The sequence below is a fragment of the Schistocerca serialis genome, chromosome 1 (assembly GCF_023864345.2).
Source record: "Schistocerca serialis cubense isolate TAMUIC-IGC-003099 chromosome 1, iqSchSeri2.2, whole genome shotgun sequence".
NCBI lineage: Eukaryota > Metazoa > Arthropoda > Insecta > Orthoptera > Acrididae > Schistocerca > Schistocerca serialis.
The window spans coordinates 1,155,886,673-1,155,908,458 of record NC_064638.1 but is presented as its reverse complement, the minus strand read 5'-3'; positions in this window follow the sequence as shown (position 1 = coordinate 1,155,908,458).

Below are 21,786 nucleotides of genomic sequence, written 5' to 3'. Positions count from 1 at the left end.
TTATATTGTTTTAGATACGAGTTAAGACCTATTTTATTTAAAGAATTTATCGGTATCAACTTCGCTAACTTATGTTGGTACAATTGTTTATGCTGTATTTATTCTGGGTGGGTTGTTTTGTTCCTGTCTATTTGAGCTGCATTAGTAATTCATGGATATTATATGTGGTGGTTATATGTAAGGTATTTGGTAGTCATATTTATGTAAGTTAAATTCTACTACGTGTTGTTTTATTTTAAGCTCTGTGGACGTTGTTGTTTAAATTTTCTTTCTATTTTCTTTCGTAGATTCAGGCTACGTTATCGCAACATAAAGCCAAACTATGTACGTCACTGTATTCTCTCTCGGCTGACATTTGCATTCTACCTAATTCCATATTTGATTCCAGTCAGAGGTGCCAGTGATAACGTTCTTGTGTGCTTGAGATGGGCTTGCTTGATTGGATGTATAAATTTGTGTGTTTGTGTGTGTGTTTCCTTTGCTGAAGATGGATCGGGCTTGACCTTCCAAACTAGCATATGAAATAGAATGGCAGCAGATGGTTGTTTGTTTGTTACTAGCAATAACGTCTCTACGTGACAGGGTGCAGAAGAGGTCCGTGGTTGAAAGTGTTCATCGGTGTGTTAGACGCACACGTTGCTGGCTATTTTACTCCAACATTGCCCGAAATGGTGACATCTGTCAGAAACGTCAGAGACTAATAATTGTGCTCTGAATGTTTGATCCGCATGACCTTTTCACTGCGCTGTGCTTGCTGACAGCTGTCACTGCCTGGAGAAAAAAGTTTGCTACAAAAATATTTCGTAACACTATTGTTTACTCTTCGCTCACAGTAATATCTAGTTGTGTACGCAGTTTAACGTGGAATTTTATCACTGAAGTCTGCATGGTAAGTGTTGCTATTTGTGAAATTATCTAACAGCGTTGGGGCAGAGTAGAAGTTTGAACGTGAAATTTAATAAACTGAGAACGCCAAACTTTTACAGTGACACAGCTAGTAGTTGTACAGAAGGGACCTTTTACTGTTTCGAGTTCGAAAATAGACACTCGCCGAGGAAGGTGCTTGGTTGTCACTTCCCTGAAATGTACACTAGTTGTGCCTGTAATGAGACAGTTGTTAATGCTCGTCACTGTTAAATCTACGGAGCGTCGTTGCCGATTGAAACAGCTAGTGTTTCCAGGAGAAGGGAAGGATGAGAACATTGTGTCAAGGTGCGCAAAAACAAAAAAAAAAGAAAATGTTGGGTGGTAAGAGTTATGTACTGTTATTAGCAGATGCTGCCCCAGGACTCTGACCGAGCGATGTGGCTAAGGCAGTAACCACCACACTGGACCCACAGTAGGAGGGCCATGGTTCAAATCCGCCTCTGGCCGTCCTGATTTAGGTGTCCCGTGACTTCTCAACAGCGTTCCGGGCAAATACTGGGATCGTTCCTTTGAGAGGCTAATACCGATTTTCTTCCCCATCCTTGAAACGATTTATAGTGACGTCATCGCCGACTGGATGTCGAACACCGATCTTCCTTCCTTCCTTTAGGCTTTCAAACAGCGTTACACCACGTAGGGCATGGATTTACGCGATGTATTTGTGGAACACTTTAACTATACTGAAATAAAGTAATGTAAATTGTTATCCTGATATTGTTAAAACATTACCCATCAGCGCACACTCCACTGCAGAGTGAAAATATCGTTCTGGATTACTGATACATTCTGCTGTTAGCCCTGCTTTCAAGCAGACGCTGCTGACTTAAAAAATATCAAGCAATCACATCGGCACAGTTACAGATTTCAGGAAATGCCATATAGGTAAAGGCGACCACTCACTTATAGCGGATAGATGCGTGGAGCACAGTAACATGACAGAAAACAGCATTCACACTGTACTCCGTTCATCATAAGAATAAACCTCATGTGAACATTACACTACGTATTCTTTCGTGTTTGCTGGAACATCATCGGATTTCGTTGCAATTGGAGCGGGAACCAAGCTGTCTCGAGTACAGTCAAGTACGATAATGACGACACATTTTATGCTGTGCGTTAGGCGTACATCCACTCAGCGATAATACGCGTCAACAGCTTTACCGGGGTATTTAGCTGTGACAGCACCGGCCAGGCGTGTGATCCAAGTAACCTGCAGTGGCGTGTACAGTTGCAGTAATTACGTAAACAGAGACGAGCAGAGAACAGTATAGCTTTGAATTTCGTTTAATTGTTAAACAGTAGGAAACAATATATGGTAAAACTCAGGCGGTGCGCTTCTTAAGCGATCCGATGGAGAACACAGCATGCTCTCGATCTTAGCTAACATAGTGTTGTAATTAAAAAACAAGAGTGATGAAAATTCCTGACTTTAACAAGGTTAATTTTTCTGCATGACCTATGTGCGGCGTAAAAGCGCACTGCTGGGATTTCACCGTGTATTTAAATATTGAAGCCACTGAAGGTATTACACTCAGTCGCCTGGTGATCTCTTATTCCATATCGCACTCCTAGGAATATAATTCGGTATTGCTACGTCGATAACGAGACGATCAGTAATTGAATCCCAAGCCACCAAAAAAATCCACATTTCAATCTTCTCTTTTATGACGTGTTGTTATGCGTTTCGCTATTATTCGGCAGTGACGTTCACATAGCTTTGTTACGTAAGTTACAGTACGTTCAGCAGCTTAAATATCTTACTTCTCGCGACAAATCCCTTAACATGGCTCCAGATCAACTCTATTGTGTTCAGATTGCCGCGTTAAGGTGACAACTGTAAAAATGCAGCATTTGTACAGTGTGCTCGACACTGTGAAAATTAATGTTTTTCACCTTTCTACGACGCGTATGACTCTGGCTCGTGTGAGATCACATCGGTCCTACAAAACAATGGGCGTATTCAAACAACGAGTATTTGACTTTTTCAGTTTACTCCAGAAAATTGGGTTCTTTAATGTTTTCATAACTTCAACAATCTTTTATAAAATATCGATAAATAAGAATGTGTATTTGCAATGAAAACCAAAATTTTGCGTGCGATATGTAATTAGAAACTAGAAGACGTGCATTTTTCTTGAAAAAATGATGGTTAAGTATGAGTTAATTACCATATATTTGATGAATTTCATATTTAAATTATTAGGTATTCAAACCGAACAAAAAGTTGTAGACAACAACGGATTTCGAAACACCGCCCGCTAGTATTCGATTATCAGTTGACGTAACCGTTTGCGCCACACATGTAACTAAAAAACTACTCATACTTATTACATAAGGTATTCTCGGAAAACGTCAAAGCTGATTTTTTTTCCGTAACCTTATGAAAAACATTAACAACAACTTGTTTCTCGCCATGAACTGTGTTCCTAACTCGTTTTTCACCACGAAGCAGGAAGCAGTGTCATCCAGTTTAACGGTACGTATGAACAATGATACAATGAGCACAAGAAGCGCTTACAGAGAATGTGACTGTACGCGATTTTTTAAATAAAAATAAATCAGAATGTCTTAAAGTTTCATTTACAGTGACATAGTAATAAATATCTAATACATAAGTTGGACCTACTTCCAACGGAACAACACCAGTGCAACAGAGCGACGGCTGCTGACCAGTCATCGCGTTTGTATTCGATTACCTCAGGTTTATTCTTATAATGAACGAAGTACACATTTCGAGCACTAGCTCTTTTTCCAGCAATAGTACACACATTCACACACACAATCACGTAGACAACCAATTGGACACTCCTGTGGCCACGGCAAGACTAATTAATCTTATAAAGGAAATGAATTCACAGTTGCGAATACGGACAACCATCATCGCCATATAGGGATAACGACAATGGCAATTTGTGCCGCACCGAGACCCAAACTAGGACTTCCCGCTTCACACGAGCGCTCGCCTTAACCACTCTGGCTATCCGTGCAAGACTCACGGCGAGAGCAGAACTTGCATACGTCGTCGTTCCCGCGTCACAACCTGTATTCGTACACACGTACTGTAATTACCATGCAAATGAGGACATTTTAATTGAAAGTCGTTGCCCAGTATCGGCAGATAAATTCGATATTGAGGTGCCTGTGTTGTTAAGAAGAACGATGCGATGTTCCTTCGCACAAGTGCGCATGCCCGACTTCTTAAGAACACGGACATTGTAACGTTGTAATTAATCTTAGTCTCACCGTGGCCACGGGATTGTACGCTTGGGTGTCTGTGTGGTTGTGTGTATGGAAGTGTGTACTACTGCTGCAGAAAGAGCTAGTGCTCGACAGGTAGTGTAAATGCTGTTTTCTGGTATGTGTTAGTGTTAACTACGCATCGATCCGCTATACGGAACTATGTAACACTACCGACCCTTACCAAATTGGTAATGGTCGATAACGTTAACCTTTTGTGAAGGATTTAGCCTGACAGTGACTGTACGTAGGAAAAAGGAATCGGACTATAATTTGGTAATCGTGAAGTAAGTAAAACAGTAACAACAGGAAAGCAAACGGGTTTTGAATTGACGTTCTAATAATACGACAGTAAAGTGTAATTACATACACAGGGTGGTCCATTGATCGTGACCGGGCCAAATATCTCACGAAATAAGCGTCAAACGAAAGAACTACAAACAACGAAACTTGTCTAGCTTGAAGGGGGAAACCAGATGGCGCCGTGGTTGGCCCGCTAGATGGCGCTGCCATAGGTCAAATGGATATCAGCTGCGTTTTTTTTAAATAGGAACCCCCATTTTTATTGCATATTCGTGTAGTACGTATAGAAATACGATTGTTTTAGTTGGACCACTTTTTTCGCTTTGTGATAGATGGCACTGTAATAGTCACAAACATGTGGCTCACAATTTTAGACCAACAGTTGGTAACAGGTAGGTTTTTTAAATTAAAATACAGAACGGAGGTACGTTTGAACATTTTATTTCGGTTGTTCCAATGTGATACATGTACCTTTGTGAACTTATCGTTTCTGAGAACGCATGCTGTTACATCGTGATTACCTTTAAATACCACATTAATGCAATAAATGCTCAAAATGATGTCCGTCAACCTCAATACATTTGGCAATACGTGTAACGACATTCCTCTCAACAGCGAGTAGTTCGCCTTCCGTAATGTTCGCACATGCACTGACAATGCGCTGCCGCATGTTGTCAGGCGTTGACGGTGGATCACGATAGCAAATATCCTTCAACTTTCCCCACAGAAAGAAATCCTGGGACGTCAGATCCGGTGAACATGCGGCCCATGGTATGATGCTTCGACGACCAATCCAGCTGTCATGAAATATGCTATTCAATACCGATTCAACCCCACGCGAGCTATGTGCCGGACATCCATCATGTTGGAAGTACATCGCCATTCTATCATGCAGTGAAACATCTTGTAGTAACATCGGTAGAACATTACGTAGGAAATCAGCATACATTGCACCATTTAGATTTCCATCGATAAAATGGGGGCTAATTATCCTTCCTCCCATAATGCCGCACCATACATTAACCAGCCATTGTCACTGATGTTCGACTTGTAGCAGCCATCGTAGATTTTCCGTTGCCCAATAGTGCATATCATGCCGATTTACGTTACCGCTGTTGGTGAATGACGCTTCGTCACTAAATAGAGCGCGCGGAAAAAATCTGTCATCGCCCCCTAATTTCTCTTGAGCCCAGTGGCAGAACTGTACGCGACGTTCGAAGTCGTCGCCATGCAATTCCTGGTGCATAGAGATATAGTACGGGTGCAATCGATGTTGATGTACCATTCTCATCCCCGACGTTTTTCAGATCCCCGATTCTCGAGCAATTTGTCTGCTACTGATGTGCGGATTAGCCGTGACAGCAGCTAAAACATCTACTTGGGCGTCATCATTTGTTGCAGGTCGTGGCTGACGTTTCACATGTGGCTGAACACTTCCTGTTTCCTTAAATTACGCAACTATCCGGCGAACAGTCCGGACACTTGGATGATGCCGTCCAGGATACCGAGCAGCATACATAGCACACGCCCGTTGGGCATTTTGATTACAATAGCCATACATCAACACGATATCGACCTTTTCCGCAATTGGTAAATGGCCCATTTTAACACGGGTAATGTATCACGAAGCAAATACCGTTCTCACTGGCGGAATGTTCCGTGATACCACGTACTTATACGTTTGTGACTATTACAGCGCCATCTATCACAAAGCGAAAAAAGTGGTCCAACTAAAACATTCAGAATTCTTTACGTACTACACGAATATGTAATAAAAAATGTGGGTTCCTATTTTTAAAAAAACGCAGTTGATATCCTTTTGACCTATGGCAGCGCCATCTAGCGGGCCAACCATAGCGCCATCTGGTTTCCGCCTTTAAGCTAGACGAGTTTCGTTCTTTGTAGTTTTTTCGTTTGATGCTTATTTCGCGAGATATTTGGCCCGGTCACTATCAATGGACCACCCTGTATATGCGGTCGCCAGCCTAGTTAGGCAATGTGGTATCAAGTTTTATGGCAAACCGGAAATAAACTTCACCTAAGAAAACTAACCTTACATGATATCCTAAGTAATCTGTTCTACGACAGTTACTCTCAGTATTATACAGTAACTTGCCCTAGCAAAAAACACAGCAGCTAACCCTTACGCAGAACATGGAATGGCTGATAAATGCAGCAGTACACACAGTCTCACAATAACTCTTACTACTGGCAAAAACGCAGTATAATGAACAAATGCAGAAGCACATATGAACCTACTAACAATCTCTGACTGACAGTAGCATGAACTCCTACCATTTTAATTAACTATAACAAAAAATATCATGATCTGAAACAATGCTGATTACTACTGACTTCAAAAATTTGCACATTAAGTTACTCTATGCAAATGGGCAGCGCAGTTATTATTTATCAGAAAAGTTTTGGTGCAGAATAAATGATTGTACTGATTCCTACACTTGTTCAGAAGGAGCCTTTGCTTTTATTTATCACAGAAGTTGAGTAGCTCATGGGTTCCCTTTCACTGGAATGGTTCGAAGAACCATAATCAACTGTAAATGGTGACACACAAAATTAGGAAAATGGGAAATACTTGTGGTCAAACTTAAAGTATAATGAATAACGCAAAATTAGTACAACAGTTAACAACAGGGCTTTCGAAATAGTCTCAAAGTCACACTGGCTTTGTAAATCACTAAACGATTTGAAAAACTACATTAAAATAACATACACGCAATACAAACAATTACAAGTTTACAAACCTGTTCAAAGTGAAATAATACTGCTGCCTTTTCATAACTTTTACTTAAAGACAGCTACACGCACTTTACATTTTTGTCGTTGATTATTTTAATGGCAGCCTCTTATTTAATGAAAAGCTTTCCTTATGAACACACTCTAGGAAACTTTTAAGATGTAAAATTATGTGGAGTAAATCATTTACTACTGTACAGAAAACTAACTAAATTTCATACGCCACAAGTTAATAAAAACTGCAAAATGTTTTACTCCCAAAATTTTCGGTTTAATAAAAACAGGATACTTGGAATTAATTCATTTGGAAATGACCCTTTCTAAGAATGTGACTGGGGATAATCACGGGTGTGCACAGGGTAGTTAGATGTTCCACAAATAATTATTGTTCAATACTTCATACCTGATCCAATGGATGTACATATTTAGATAACAGTTCCACCGTAGGTGGTTGCCCTTGTGGCGAATTCCAGTGGCTATAAAACTGGCTGTAAAGCAACCATGGTTCTTGATGTTAGCCGCCCCCGATTATAACTCTTCTTGAATTCGTAAAGTTAACTAAACAGGGCCAGTAACGATACCATGGTAGATAGGCGACTTTACATTCCATCCGCGGCTAATTTACATGCTCGCAAGCTCTTCTTGTCTCAATTTATACATCCAAATTAAACACTGTAGTTGAACAAGGCTGCCGTGACCACTCAGTATCACAGTCATAACTCGAATGGCCACTCTCCACAAAGGAATCAAGTGCCTTGCACGTCAAGTCCACTTTTTCCAGTCCCGCCAAATTACTTCCATAGTGACAGGGCTTTACTACATGTTTTACTTTTAGTTATCCTACTTACAGACCAGTAAAATATACAGAATTTTTACAAATTATTACATTCACAGAGTATTACATATAAAACCAAAGGTACAGTTACAATATAATTTTGTAAAACACCAAAGTCATTAACATAATTATTACATGCTTACATAACCAAAGATCTTGACTATACAAATACACTAGTGTAAATTTCAGTAGAGAACTTATACGGAATATACATAAATATATCGATTATTGGTGTTATAAGTGCCGCGTGGTTCATTGATGTTTCCCGTCAAGGACATGTCAGTGAAACATCTATGACACGTAAATAGTGTTGGGCATAGAACAAAACACCAAAATGCAACTAGAGTATGGCATAAAAGATACAGTACAAACACATTAACTCAACATGTAAATTACATAAATCTCAATAGAGAACATGGAATAATTTTCGCATACCTTTCACATAAGCAACATATTATTTACATCTATCAAAATAATTATCATTTATAGGAAAACACCTGTATTACAAAGGAAACTGGGTAACACTGGATACGAAGGATAAGGATACATACAAACACATCATACTATACTAAAAGAGAAATTTACATTGAATATCTCTACATACGTATAGTATATACTGTTTTCGACAATCACAGTTGTTAAAAGGACGCCTTACTAGATGTATTACTTTGTTAATACATGATTAAATCTTCATAGGTACCAAGTAACTGAGTTTTTGTTAATAAAGATATTTGTGGCTGCTTTGACTATAAAGCAGTCCATTAATCAAGACATGATGGCTCACACAGAATTTAGAATAAACGTAGAAGCTCTTCACTGCCTATGTTTTAAACTTGGAGGTCCATTTTTCAAGGAAAAAAAACAACACACACAAAATTATTTATAGTAAACGTAGAACATTTCACTGCCGGTATTTTAAATTTAGCAATCCATTTTTAAAGATAAAAACAATGATTGGTAGAAAGTGTCGGATGTTCTTTACAGCTGTTCACAGATGATGCAGTTGTCTATAACGAAGTAGCAACACCACAAGATGGTAACGATGTGCACAATGACCTCCAGAGAATTGATGCATGGTGCAGGCTCTGGCAGTTGACCCTCAACATAAAGAAATGTAATATATTGCGCATACATAGGAAAAGAAATCCACTACTGTATAGCTACATTACTGATGACAAACCGCTGAATAGAGTATCTGACGTAAAATATCTAGGAGTAGCTATCCAGAGCGAAGTGAAATGACCAAATAAAAAAATAGTGGGAAGAGCAGTTGCCAGACTCAGATTCATGCGAAGGATCTTAAGAAAATGTAACTCATCCGCGAAGGAAGTGGCTTACAAGGTACTTGTTTGACCGATTCTTGTGAATTGCTCATCTATCTGGGATACCTACAAGGTAGGACTGGTAGAAGAAATAGAGAAGATCCAATGAAGAGCGGAACGTTTCGTCACGGAATCCTTTATCCGGCGCGAGAGCGATGCGGGGATGCTCAACAGACTCCATTGGCACAGAATGAGATTTTCATTCTGCAGCGGAGTGTGCGCTGTTATGAAACTTTCTGGCAGATTAAAACTGTGTGCCGGACCGAGACTCGAACTCGGGACCTTTGCCTTGACTTGTTTGGGTAGCTCAGTTGGTAGAGCACTTGCCCGCGAAAGGCTGGCACACGTTACAGTAGAGGCATTGTGCATCACGGAGAAATTTACTATTGAAATTTCGAGAGAGTACCCCTGGGGAAGAGTGGGACAACATATTACTTCCCTCACGTAAGTCTCGCCTAATGACCTCGAGAAGATCGCATTCGAGAGGACAACGTTCAAACCCGCGTCCGGCCATCCTGGTTTAGATTTTCCGTGATTTCCCTAAGTCGCTTCAGGCAAATGCCGGGATAGTTCCTTTGACGGGGCATGGCCGATTTCCTTCCCCGTACTTCCCTAAGCCGATGGGACCGATGACCTCTCTGTTTAGTTCCTTCCCCCAAATCAACTAACCAACCTCGAGGAGAAACTTCGAGAAATTAGAGCCAATGCAGAGGCTTACCGGCAATCATTCTTCCGACGCGCCATTCGCGAGTGTAACAGGGTTGGAGGGCTCAGTGGTACAAAACGTACCCCCGCCACACACCTTTAAGTGGCTTCCGGAGTATTATGTAGATGTAGATGTTTAGTTAACGGAATGGAATTCTGTCTTCTGCGTGCCAGTGATGTTTAGATACCATTTGGGAATTCTGCTGCTATTCTAATTAAGCAAATACGCAAGCTTAACTGCATCTGGAAAATATTCTTATTTCATTTCATCATTTAACAGTACTAACCAACAAAATTTTATTTTTATCCTTTAACTGGCATAAAATCTGCTGATCTTCATGTTTTCGGGTGTGCTGATAACTAAAATGTTAATGAAATTCAAAATTATCTCTCGTTTTTAAGTTATGATAACTTCACGTTATTGCCTGTATAAGCTTATGCATATACATACCTCGGAATCATCCCTCGGTGGATGGTCATTGAAGGCGCACCCACTGTGCCTGGCGTTTGTAGTTTTATGCTGCTGATCCCTTGATTAATATCGAGCAGCAATCGATTAACATTGAAGCATTTCAGTTTCTTGATATCTCCTTTCCGTGTCCGAAATTTCCTGGTGGGAAGCGTTCTCCGTACTCGTCAGTTACAGCACCCCAGTCGTCCGGAAAAAAGTCCAAGTGGAGCCGGCCGCTGTGGCCGAGCGGTTCTAGGCGCGTCAGTCCGGAACCGTGCTTCTGCTACGGTCGCAGATTCGAATCCTGCTCGGGCATGGATGTGTGTGATGTCCTTAGGTTAGTTATGTTTAAGTAGGGGACTGATGACCTCAGATGTTAAGTCCCATAGTGCTCAGAGCCATTTTCCAAGTGGAACTCTAGGAAATGTAACTTTAAGGCCATGTTGCATCCCAGTTGAATGCAGTAGTGCAGAACATATGCCACAAGATCCTTATAGCTTTCTGCCCTCTTATTTCCCAGAAGGATTGTTGGCACTTGAACAAAGGCATCCCAAGCTAACTTTTCATCATCTGTCAGAATCTTGTTGAAATGCTCATCTTTGTGCAATTTGTGTATGTAGGGACCCACGAAAATCCCCTCTTATTTTCGCCTCGCTAGGAGGCGGAAATTTCTCCCACAAATAGACAAATGTTTGCCCTGTTTTGTCCACGGCCTGAACGAAGTTTTTCATTAGGCTCAGTATGATATGAAGAAGAGGGAGAATTATTTTCTTAGATTCGACGAGTGCTGTTTGAAGTGACTGACACTTTGGCCAATCTTTCTTTTTATAATGAAGTGCTTTAGCTCAGCTACCCCATGGACACAGGAAGCAACAGAATTTGGGTTAGCCATGTTGAAGCCCAAGTAATATGCCTCTGAGACTTTCAGATCCCCGGAAATCTCCCATTTAAACTTGCCATAGTTCAATCGCAATAAGCATTGTTTCATGTTAGCATACGTTTATTTCATGAAAGGTGCAACCCAGTCGGAATTGATGGTAACACGTTGCCATCAAACAGTAGCACACACTTGAGACTTATTTTGGAAGAGTCGATGAACAACCTCCGCTGATCACTTTTATGGTCAATGCCCGTAGGTGCCATTAGTTTTTTAGGTTAGAGAATCCCCTCCCTAGGCCCGACAAGACGTCTCCTGAGACGCAGCAAGGTAGGAGTAGGCAAAATGCAACAGGGAATAACAATATTAATGTGCTAATAGTAAACTCCAGGAACGTCTACAGAAAGGTCCCAGAACTGCTTTCATTAATAAACGGTCACAACGGCCATATAGTACTAGGGACAGAAAGTTGGCTGAAACCAGATGTAAATAGTAATGAAATCCTAAACTCAGATTGGAATGTATACCGCAGAGACAGGTTGGACAGTGAAGGGGGAGGCGTGTTTATAGCGATAAGAAGTGCAATAGTATCGAAGGAAATTGACGGAGATCCGAAATGTGAAATGATTTGGGTGAAGGTCACGGTTAAAGCAGGCTCAGACATGGTAATTGGATGTCTCTACAGGCCCCCTGGCTCAGCAGCTGTTGTGGCTGAGCACCTGAAGGATAATTTGGAAAATATTTCGAGTAGATTTCCCCACCATGTTATAGTTCTGGGTGGAGATTTTAATATGCCGGATATAGACTGGGAGACTCAGACGTTCATAACGGGTGGCAGGGACAAAGAATCCAGTGAAATTTTTTTAAGTGCTTTATCTGAAAACTACCATGAGCAGTTAAACAGAGAACCGACTCGTGGCGATAACATATTAGACCTTCTGGTGACAAACAGACCCGAACTATTTGAAAAAGTTAACGCAGAACAGGGAATCAGCGATCATAAAGCGGTTACGGCATCGATGATTTCAGCCGAAAATAGGAATATTAAAAAGGGTAGGAAGATTTTTCTGTTTAGAAAAAGTGACAAAAAGCAGATTTCAGAGTACCTGTTGGCTCAACACAAAAGTTTTGTCTCAAGTACAGATAGTGTTGAGGATCAGTGGACAAAGTTCAAAACCGTCGTACATAATGCGTTAGATGAGTATGTGCCAAGCAAGATCGTAAGAGATGGAAAAGAGCCACCGTGGTACAACAACCGAGTTAGAAAACTGCTGCAGAAGCAAAGGGAACTTCACAGCAAACATAAACATAGCCAAAGCCTTGCACACAAACAAAAATTACGCGAAGCGAAATGTAGTGTGAGGAGGGCTATGCGAGAGGCGTTCAATGAATTCGAAAGTAAAGTTCTATGTACTGACTTGGCAGAAAATCCTAAGAAATTTTGGTCTTATGTCAAAGCGGTAGGTGGGTCAAAACAAAATGTCCAGACACTCTGTGACCAAAATGGTACTGAAACAGAGGATGACAGACTAAAGGCCGAAATACTAAATGTCTTTTTCCAAAGTTGTTTCACTGAGGAAGATTGCACTGTAGTTCCTTCTCTAGATTGTCGCACAGATGACAAAATGGTAAATATCGAAATAGACGACAGAGGGATAGAGAAACAATTAAAATCGCTCAAAAGAGGAAAGGTCTCTGGACCTGATGGGATACCAGTTCAATTTTACACAGAGTGCGCGAAGGAACTTGCCCCCCTTCTTGCAGCGGTGTACCGTAGGTCTCTAGAAGAGCGTAGCGTTCCAAAGGATTTGAAAAGGGCACAGGTCATCCCCGTTTTCAAGAAGGGACGTCGAGCAGATGTGCAGAACTATAGACCTATATCTCTAACGTCGATCAGTTGTAGAATTTTGGAACACGTATTGTGTTCGAGTATAATGACTTTTCTGGAGACTAGAAATCTACTCTGTAGGAATCAGCATGGGTTTCGAAAAAGACGGTCATGTGAAACCCAGCTCGCGCTATTCGTCCACGAGACTCAGAGGGCCATAGATACGGGTTCACAGGTAGATGCCGTGTTTCTTGACTTCCTCAAGGCGTTCGATACAGTTCCCCACAGTCGTTTAATGAACAAAGTAAGAGCATATGGACTATCAGACCAATTGTGTGATTGGATTGAGGAGTTCCTAGATAACAGGACGCAGCATGTCATTCTCAATGGAGAGAAGTCTTCCGAAGTAAGAGTGATTTCAGGTGTGCCGCAGGGGAGTGTCATAGGACCGTTGCTATTCACAATGTACATAAACGACCTTGTGGATGACATCGGAAGTTCACTGAGGCTTTTTGCGGATGATGCTGTGGTGTATCGAGAGGTTGTAACAATGGAAAATTGTACTGAAATGCAGGAGGATCTGCAGCGAATTGAAGCATGGTGCAGGGAATGGCAATTTAATCTCAGTGTAGACAAGTGTAATGTGCTGCGAATACACAGAAAGATAGATCCTTCATCATTTAGCTACAAAATAGCAGGTCAGCAGCTGGAAGCAGTTAATACCATAAATTATCTGGGAGTACGCATTAGGAGTGATTTAAAATGGAATGATCATATAATGTTGATCGTCGGTAAAGCAGATGCCAGACTGAGATTCATTGGAAGAATCCTAAGGAAATGCAATCCGAAAACAAAGGAAGTAGGTTACAGTACGCTTGTTCGCCCACTGCTTGAATACTGCTCAGCAGTGTGGGATCCGTACCAGATAGGGTTGATAGAAGATATAGAGAAGATCCAACGGAGAGCAGCGCGCTTCGTTACAGGATCATTTAGTAATCGCGAAAGCGTTACGGAGATGATAGATAAACTCCAGTGGAAGACTCTGTAGGAGAGACGCTCAGTAGCTCGGTACGGGCTTTTGTCAAAGTTTCGAGAACATACCTTCACCGAAGAGTCAAGCAGTATATTGCTCCCTCCTACGTATATCTCGCGAAGAGACCATGAGGATAAAATCAGAGAGATTAGAGCCCACACAGAGGCATACCGACAATCCTTCTTTCCACGAACAATACGAGAATGGAACAGAAGGGAGAACCGATAGAGGTACTCAAGGTACCCTCCGCCACACACCGTCAGGTGGCTTGCGAAGTATGGATGTAGATGTAGATAGATGTAGATGTAGTTGCTGTAAATCACTACAAAATGACAAGTTCTTTTCACTTTCGAAAAACGGAATGAATGGCATAAGGCGGTTACAAAACGCAGTTATATTTATCGTCTTATCAATACAATTCCACTGCTCTAGTCTTGACGCCAACAGTTCAGTTTTACCCTTCGGCAATCCCAAATATCTCACTAGATTCTTAAGTTTGCACTGTGTTATTTTGTGACTCTCTGCACACTCATAGTTACATAGAAAATCGGGATGTTTCGAAGAACTAGGTTTCGATGTTGATGGTACAACACTAGTTTCACTACCACCCTCGTTACTATCGTATTCAGGTGGGACAAAAACAGGCAGTGTGTCTCCGTGTCCGACGGTATGTTAGGATATGTCAAGATACTCTTCTTCTTTTTGGAAATATTGCGTGTTAATGAAGTTGTCATACAAAAGTAACTATCATTCACATGGCTTGATGATTATTGCCAGATCACGAGTATAGCAAAGCCCATGGAAGATCTTTTTCGATTGAACCGCGAATGAAGACTCGAGATACAAATGTGCAAAACACGTGAGAAGCCCAGGGCTTGTCTTGATCCGCGATTTCACACCCGAAGTACAGTCTGTACGCCTTCCTAACATACGGCGTTATTGTCTTGCTATACGATTTCAACGTAGCCTGTCCACAAAGGTAGCAAAACTTGTCATCACTGTTTACATATTTGCGAAGCATATTGAATCACAGGAATTACAATGACCACACGCACTAACTAGACTTCAGTAACACGTTCTTCCAGCACACGGACAGAACTCAACTTCTAACAGACTGGAATTACGCTTAAATGAAACAATCTCCGCTCCTCCCTTGCTCTTCCCCCTTCCCCTACCCGCTACGAGCCCGCGCTAAAAAATAGCGACAAAATACACACAGCTATTGTTTCCTGAAACTTCATCATTCTGTCTACCACCAACAGGATAACGAAGCCCATATGATATGGGCCTGACAGTGAATGCTAACGAAATATGATTATAAATAAATGCACCCACTGTTAGCTTCGAAACGAGAGCTAATTCGAATTCTTCATTGTCATTTTCATTATCAGCGTGGTCGATATGGTTGACAACCATTTATCTCATCCTATTTACACTGTTGGTCAGTGTAATTTATTGCCGGACCACCATTTGTTAACAATTTCCATATTTGATTGACTGTCTTTGATTGACTGAATAAATCAGTTCTTTTGTTGTCCACATCAGTTACTCATCAGAATCAAATCATTTTTATCAATTATCGTAATTACTAAATTTTATTACACCTTGTTTTACTCAAAAATTCGCATTACATGCCAATGATCAGATAATTAGAGTGCACGTTCACAGGTTTAACTATTTCTGTGTAGCGGCTTTGCATGAAATCTGACGAGTGCGATTCGACCCTATGACTACATCGAGCCACAATTCGAAATAGAGCTACGCATTGCCCAAGTGCCGCACATTAAGAGACGTCGCAAAAAGTTTTCTCGTCCAGGATGTGGGTTGGAATGGAATCCCTCGGCACGGACAAAATTAGCAATAAACTTAACATCGAAATTGGGAACCACAAAGTAGGCGAAGAGAAGGAGTTCTGATACCTTGCAAACAAAATAACACATGATGTACGAATGAAGGACGACATAAAACGTTGGCTAACACAGACAAAGAGAACATTACTTGTAAAAAAAAAAGTTAACAAGTTCGAAACATTGGCCTTAATTTTAAGTACAGATTTCTAAGAACGAATGTTTTTAGCATGATATTGTGATGAAGTGAATCAAAGGTTTGAGGAAATCAGAAATGAAGAGTATCGAAGCACTTGAAATCTGGTGCTATACATGAATTTTGACAATTAGGTGGACTGATAAGATAAGATAGTGTGGAGGTTTCCCACAGAATTGGAGAAGAAAGGAACATATGGAAAATACTGACAAGAAGAAGCGACAGAGCTATAGAACATGTGGAAAATACATCAGGGAACAACTTCCAGGGTACCAGAAGGAGCTGTAGAGAGTAAAAAGTGTAGAGGAAGACAGAGATTGGAATACATCCAGCAAATAATTGAGGATAAAAGGTGTAAATGCAACTCTGAAACTAAGAGGTTGGCACAAGATAGGAATTTGTGACGACCGAATCAAACCAGACTGATGGTTGATGGAAGGTTAATGGTACAAAAAGCCCTTTTCCTTTTTTTACGACTCCATACCGTAGTTCAAGATTCCAATAGCCCTTTTTTGCAAAGTTGAAATACGCACACGAAGAGGAACCACGCTTTTTTTCTTTTTTGCAATTGTGTCAAAGACATGGTTGGAGACCGTAGCTGTATAAACTGAAACTTCCTGGCAGATTAAAACTGTGTGCCAGACCGAGACTCGAACTCGGGACCTTTGCCTTTCGCGGGCAAGTGCTCTACCAACTGAGCTACCGAAGCACGACTCACGCCCGGTACCTACAGCTTTACTTCTGCAAGTACCTCGTCTCCTGCCTTTCAAACATTACAGAAGCTCTCCTGCGAACCTTGCAGAACTAGCACTCCTGAAAGAAAGGATATAGCGGAGACATGGCTTAGCCACACTGGGGAATGTTTCCAGAATGGAAACTGTATAAACTGTTGATGATGTACAGCAACCATCCGGAAATTGGCTTTAGTTTACTGCAGTCAAAAAGCACCGTTACCGGTTTCGAATTCTTCACAATACATCATCAGACGGTTTTTTTTTCCCTTGCTTTCATAAAAAGAAATAATACGTTGGTTTCATGTGAGTTGCGCTAGGGAAAACAATAATTCACAATTACAAACGTGTAACCGAAATGACTGCGCTACATATTTGTGTCGGAATACAAGTTACGTGACATGTTCCTCTGGCGCATTTGTTTTTGCAGTTTTCTTGCAACGAAATACGAGGGGCGTTCAGAAAGTAAGCTCCGATCGGTCGCGAAATGGAAACGACTATGAAAATCCGATAAAGCTTTGCACAGATGTGTTGGGTAGTGTCTCTAGTATAACCCCAGTTAGCATCACGTCGCTCTTCTCATTTCTGAGCTCGCAGTGAGTGCGTAAAGATGTCTAGAAAATAGTGTCTGCCGCCAAGTACGAGGGCCTGGTGAGAAATTTCGCCTGAAGCTATGCAGCTAACATTACATAACTGTCGTGCTGTTTCTTCTTCAAGACAATTCTCAGCCGCATTCTGCAGGGGCAATGAAGATGCTCCTGCATCGTTTTCAAATGGAAATGTGAGATTACCCACAATACAGTCCGCAATTGTCTCCCCCTGAGTTTCATCTCTGGTCACATGAACCGCTGTCTTTGAAGACAACCTTTTGACACAGACAACGAGGTGTAGGCCAGCGTGGAGAATTGGCGGAAAGCACTGGCGGCTGCCTTCTATGATGAGGCTATTGAAAAGTTGGTACAACGCTATGACAAAAGTCTAAGTCAGAACGGCGACTACGTAGAGAAGTAGCTGAAAGGTGTAGCTAATTGTTACAAGTAAAACATTTCTGATGTTCACTGTGGTTTCAATTTGGCAATCAATCGGAGCTTACTTTCTGAACAGGCCTCGTACATTCTCAAGTATGTTTGTAATTTCAAAGTCACAAACGTTGCACTGCATTGTAAACCACTTTCGACAGATCACAAAGGAATTTTCAATGTCTGCATTTACTGTCCATGATTTAATGCGAAACACTTTTTCAATACAATATAATAATACTTTAGTCTTTTTCTCCAAAAAATGCCATATCGCTGTATATTGACACTCATGCACTTTGTAAGCTGCATATTTGTCTTCGTATGCTGCAAATGAAAATGTGTGGTGCACATAGAAAATTTATATGTGACACAACTAAAGTGGTTTACAACGCAGTGCATAATTTGTAACAGTGAAAATACAAACATCGTTGAGAATGTTTTTCATTGCAAGAAAACTCCGAAAACAAATGCGCCAGATGGACATTTCACGTAAGTTGCATTCCAACACAGATATGTAGCGCAACCATTTTCGTTACACGTTTATAGCTGTGAATTATCGTTTATCCTAGGGCAACTCACAGGAAACCAATGTAAAATTTGTTTTGACGAAAGCCTGAAACAAACCGTCTCATGATGAACTGTGAAAAATTCGTAACAGTTACGGTATTTTTTTAATAATGTTACCTAAAATCAATTTCTTGCTGGCTGCTGTATACCGTCAACAATTTATAATGAGTTTATTAAATAATTTTCTTAGAAGGGTCATGTTAGACAATCGTACAATTGTACAAGTTACCTGCAAGTTATTTACACGTTGCGTAGTTCATTTGACCGATTTTTATCGACATGGTGTAGAGATAGTTAGCCCGTGTGTACGTGATTATTTTGTGCGTATTGTTGCATGTCGGCCATTTTGAGAATACCAAGAAGCGCAGTGACTAAGATCAAAAAACCTGAACTTTGCCTTATTCATTACTCATCTTACAAGTAAAACACAGATTAAACAACAAAAAATATATTTTTTTTATCATAGTACACACGTACCAGTGTTTAAGCATTCGGCTGCGGGATAGCAGTTTTCCACAAGACTAATTTAACATACGGTTTGGTGCCTGACAGACATTTTTTTATTGTTGGCAGCCAAATGATGAAAGGCTTTTGTGGTTGAATATTAACCTCATTTCTGAATCTTTGACAATTTTAATGTAATCCACGACACGTTACTGTACGTGAAATTAATTACTTGTTTCTCAAGTGATGTTGGTACACATTTTGTTGAAACTGAGTCAAAAGCTCTCTCAAAACTATGAATCTCAAACATAGTGTTATTTTATACTTATTACTCTGAGCTACAACATTCTACACGAGTCACTAATGGTCCATTCTAATGTATCCGAGCGGAGAACGAACTTGTTTCTTTGCCTGAATAAACACATCCTTTCATCTACGTATCTGATAATTTCATTCATACACAAACCTTTACCCATCCGAAACGAAGCTCAAAACGACAATCGCAATATCGAAGAAAAATTCAATAGAATTCTGCACTGTTGTATGAAACTTTCTTTTCACGTTGTAAGCTCCCCCCTCATTCCTTCTTCCGTCTATTGTCCACATTAAACAATGCCCAGTCCAAGTAATTAATAAGCAAAGTATTTTATGAAGATTTGAGAGGAGCGAAGATTACAATAAACTTTCAGGTTTACGTAGTTTGTCATGTTGAGATGGCTCCAGTTCCTCTTGTCTATGGATCTGATTCTTGAAGTTAGAAGTCTAATATTAGGTACTCACTGTTTGCTTGAACTAAGTAAATTGGAATATTGTTGTTGCGGAATTTTTCACGTAACAATCTTTTCCACTGATTTTCTCACAGTTTAATATTCCATACAGTAGTCTGACTTTTCACACTAGCAAAGCCTATATTACATTGTTCGCACATATTATACAAGAATACGTCCGATCACATCAGAGGCAAGCTGACAACTCTCCCACTCTACGGATATAATATTCCAAAGGGTTTACAATTTTTCTTAACAAATGAATTCCTACTAGTTTTCGTTACATTATTAATTTCTATTATTATTTCGTAAATGAATCCAGAAATGAACTTTGTAAACAGTACAGGATTGTGTGATTAATAATGGAAATTTTAAGTGTTCAAATAATTCGTAATTTCAAATGTTTCTAAAACAAATAATTTTAACTACACATTCAGAACTAGTACTTAGCGGTTATAACATCGAAACTATAATATTTTATACAGTAATTCCTCTTCGTAAATTTTAGTTTGAAATATAACATACTGTGTATAAAAACATATGGAAGTTTACAGTAAAGCAACTGAGATTATACTGACCTTTCCAAAATTCGAAAAGTAATGCTGGTATCGATAACTACTGTTGAGGAAAAGTAATGCTAGAGGAGGATGTCCCGTTACAAGGTACAACTTTCTTCTAAGGCATTACGCGCACGACAAATGAAATCGTAACGATAGGAATTTAAATTTTCAAAATGTTTTTTGCGTTAAATAACGTACAAATATAAGTTGTAAACATAAGAAAAATTACTATGAATTTCTTTAGAATGTCAGCACACACGCTGTATAACATTAGGTAGAATCCTTAATTCCATTTTAAATCAAATAAAATGCGCAGCTACTGAATGTCGACGTATATCCACAGCACGCGTCCGTGAAATTGGTCAATTAAAGTGTAAAATATCGGAACCGATCGCAGATCTCTTCAATACAGAGGATTACGTAACTAGCTGAATGAAACAGATACTGTTATTTGGACAGCGCTACACAAATTATATTGAGAAGAATAGCGAATCTATTCAGAGCGCACGCGCTCGTGTGGATTTCATAGAACCCGGGGGAACGAACGCTACGCAAAAAATTTAATTGGTTATCCAGCGAGAATTAAGAATTAATTCGAAACTATGTCACCAATTACAAAATGCAGTGAAACGGCATACGCTTTGAGAATGGCAGTACCACACAAAGCTTTCCCTTACTGTACATTCACAATAGGAACGTGTTAAGCACACGTGAACTAATACGCTCTCAAATCCAAATGACGAGAAATTGAGTTGTATAATAAGCAATTACGTGAAACTACATCTCTTCTAATACACTGCTCTGCAAACCTTCAGGACGGTATAGATAAAGTAACATAACGTAGTAACAAACCCGTGGAAATGAATGCAAGTGCTGGCGTATATTGCCAGACCTCTCCCAGTTGTACACGGAAAACTGTACGTCACGTGACGTGAAGTCAGGGTGACTATAGCGCCAAAAGGGGCTGGCCCCGAAACAACACGAGAGGGTTGACGGTAAGTGAACCCACAGTGCGTGTAAATAAGAGAGCAGTTACGGTATACTGTGGTTGTGTTCTTCACTGTAACATTGCCCGAAGACATATGGATGGCTTCACATGGGGAAGAATCATCGGAAAACTGTAATAAGGACGAAGTGTGACAAGTCTAGTCCAGGAGTTTGATACTGTGATGTATCGAGATACCAAACTAGAAGAGTTTGCGACAGTCGGTACCAGACGTACAGACGCCTGCCCGCAACAGGAATATCACTGCTCGCAAACCAATCACATTGCCCGTGAGAATCCCCCCCTGCCTGGAGCGTCAGCGCCATCAAAAAGGAGAGAAGCGCGCTTAGTAACCGTGCTCAAGCGGAACTTGTCAGCTGCAAGTTGTAAGTCAGTCC